Source organism: Cucurbita pepo, unplaced genomic scaffold, assembly GCF_002806865.2.
Source record: "Cucurbita pepo subsp. pepo cultivar mu-cu-16 unplaced genomic scaffold, ASM280686v2 Cp4.1_scaffold000165, whole genome shotgun sequence".
Lineage (NCBI taxonomy): Eukaryota > Viridiplantae > Streptophyta > Magnoliopsida > Cucurbitales > Cucurbitaceae > Cucurbita > Cucurbita pepo.
This window is the reverse complement of record NW_019646445.1, coordinates 29,463-32,406: the sequence shown is the minus strand read 5'-3', so window position 1 is coordinate 32,406 and position 2,944 is coordinate 29,463.

The following is a 2,944-nucleotide window of genomic DNA, read 5'->3' as shown; positions in this document are numbered from 1 at the left end:
GACGTGTCAGCGCGACTGGAAGAAAAACCAAGTGTGAGAAGAAATGAGCTAAAACGCTGAAACCAGGCCCAAAGAGCATGCTTTAAGCCATAGAGGGCTTTCTTTAATAGACAAACATGAGTGGGAAATCAAGAATCAATATGCCCAGGAGGTTGTTCCATATGAACACGTTCAATAAGAGTTCCATTGAGAAAAGCATTCTTGACATCAAGTTGTCAAAGAGGTCATTTATTTGTGACTGCAATAGAAAGCACAACACGGGACAGTGGTAACTTTGACAACTGGACTGAAAGTGTTAGTGTAGTCAAGACCAGGAACCTGAGTATAACCTTTGGCAACAAGACAAGTCTTGAAATGCTCGACGANAACCTGAGTATAACCTTTGGCAACAAGACGAGCCTTGAAATGCTCGACGGATCCATCAAGAAAATATTTAATACAAAACACCCATTTAGAGCCCATGATGTTGGTGTTGGCCACGAGGAACCAAAGTCCAAGTATCATTTTTTTGTAAAGCTTAAATTTCTTCATCCATGGTAGCAACCCAAGCAGGATTCTTAGCCGCAAATTTGAATCCTTTTGGCCCAGTGGATGCAAGAAGAGCAGAAAGAAGTCCAGATGAGCCAAAAATACCAAGATTTGTTGGATAACAAGTCTTGAATATACCAGCTTTGACTCATGTTATCATAGGATGAGAGCTTAAAGAAGAGANGTAGGTTCAATAGAGGTCGAATCAGAAGTCGAGGGTGGCAAAGCGGAACCTACACAAGAAGTATCAACCTCCACAAACTCATCCACAAGATCAGAACAAATATCACACTGGGATGAACTTGATCGAGAAATGTGTGATGATGAAGTGGTAGGGGGGATGAATCAATATGATAAAGATGTGGTTTCAAAAATTTGAAATATGAAGAGAGGAAAGAGGTTGGGCATGAGAGCTAGGGATAGCAGGAAAATGAGTTTCATCAAATTGAGAATGGTGGGTGATAATAGCTTAGTGGTGGCGGGATCAAGATAGCAAAACCCTTTATGAGCAGGATTATAACCCAAAAAAAATACAAGAAATGTTGTAGGGAGAAAGCTTATTAGGCATATAATCACGCAAGTATGGATAAACACGACAACCAAAGAGATGAAAATTGTCATAATGCGGAGAGTAGCCACAGAGGAGTTCAAAGGGTGACTTACCTCCAAGAAGTGGAGTAGGCAACCAGTTGATAATATAAGCTGCAGTGTTGAAGGCGTCAACCCAAAAACGAGGAGAAAGATGGGAGTGAAAGAGAAGAGCCAAGCCAGTCTCAGTCACATGACGGTGTTTTCTCTCAGCACGACCATTTTGAGTAGGTGTATATGGACAAGAGAGTTGATGGTGGATGCCAGAAGTACGTAAATAAATTTAGAAACAAGTGCTAGTAAATTCGGTACCTCCATCGCTTCGAAATACCTTGATAAGAGAAGAATATTGATTTTCCAAAAAAAAAATTTGAAATTATAGAAAAATATCAAAGAAATCCGATTTAAATTTAGGGTAAAGCCAAGTGAATCGAGAATAATCATCAATAAAAATAACATAGTAAAGAAAACCCAAATTTGATTTGACGGGGGAAGAACCCCAAAGATCACAATGAATAAGATCTAACACATGAGACGACCTATTTTCATTGCGGAAATAAGGCAATCGATGACTTTTCGCAAGCTGACAAGTACTACATAGTGATGGAGAAGGCAATAAAGACGTAAGAGTACCTTTTCTATTTAAAAAAGAAAAAACAGAATGATTCACGTGACCCAGTCAAGTATGCCATAAATCATATGAAACTTGTAAAGATTTGTTTCTAAGGACTGAAATAAAAGCAGAGTTGTTGCGCTCCAGCACATATAGCCCTCCATCTCTTTTACTCATTGCCACCACCCTTCCTGTTTGACAAGTCTGGATAGTAAGAAGATTATTAGTAAATGTAACGGAGAAAGAAAAATTAGACGTTAAGTTACTAATTGAAAGAAGATTTTTAGTAATATGAGGGACAACCGAAACATCTAATAAGTAAATATTTAGAATAGAAGAAAGAGTACCAGTGTCGGTAATGGGTAGAGATGCACCGTTTCCTACGATCACAGAGTCCTTACCCGTGTAATTTTTAAACTGATCCAAAATAGATGGGTCGGCGGTAATATGGATCGAAGCCCCAGTATCCATAAACCAATAAACAGCATCGGGTCCAGCAATAGAACAGGATGTGTTGAAGACTTCAGCAAGGTGAGCATGAATAGAATCAGGTCGAACATACCGTTGGTTGCAGCGGTCAACATAATGGCCCTCTTTGCGGGATATTTGGCAGTGAGGTTGTCGACGACCTTGACCTGAGTGGGTTCGTCCTCGATTGGAAGAGTTATTTTTATGGAATTAAGAACGACCTTGCTGGTTGCTAGAGGAAGCAGGGTGGCTTCCATGGGTACGACCACGATTAGTGGCTGTGAATGCTGTAGGAGTGGAGCCAGAGGACTCAAGGGAGCACTGAAATAGCTCAAAACTTTCAGCTTTAGAGACTAAATCTGCAAAACAGGGGATAGGGGTGAGAGCCATCTGAGCAATACAAAAAGCTAAAAAATCGGTGCCGAGTCCGCAAAGGAACCAGTGCACTTTATCAATGTCCTCGACGAGTGCCAATGGCATGAACTTGGTCACAAATTGTTTTGAAGGCACGGGCATACTCAACTACAGGTTTGGTGCCACGTTTCATCAGCTGCAAGTCATCCTTGAGTCTCAGTTCACGAGCTTTCGAATGATGGCTGAACGTAGTTTTCAACGCAAGCCAAACATCACGTGCAGTGGAGAGACCAACGACGACAACAATGGCTTCCTCGGTGAGAGAGGAGAGTAGGAGACAGAGAAGTCATTGATCGGCTGCTCTCCAAGCCACATATTTGGGGTTGAGTGTTG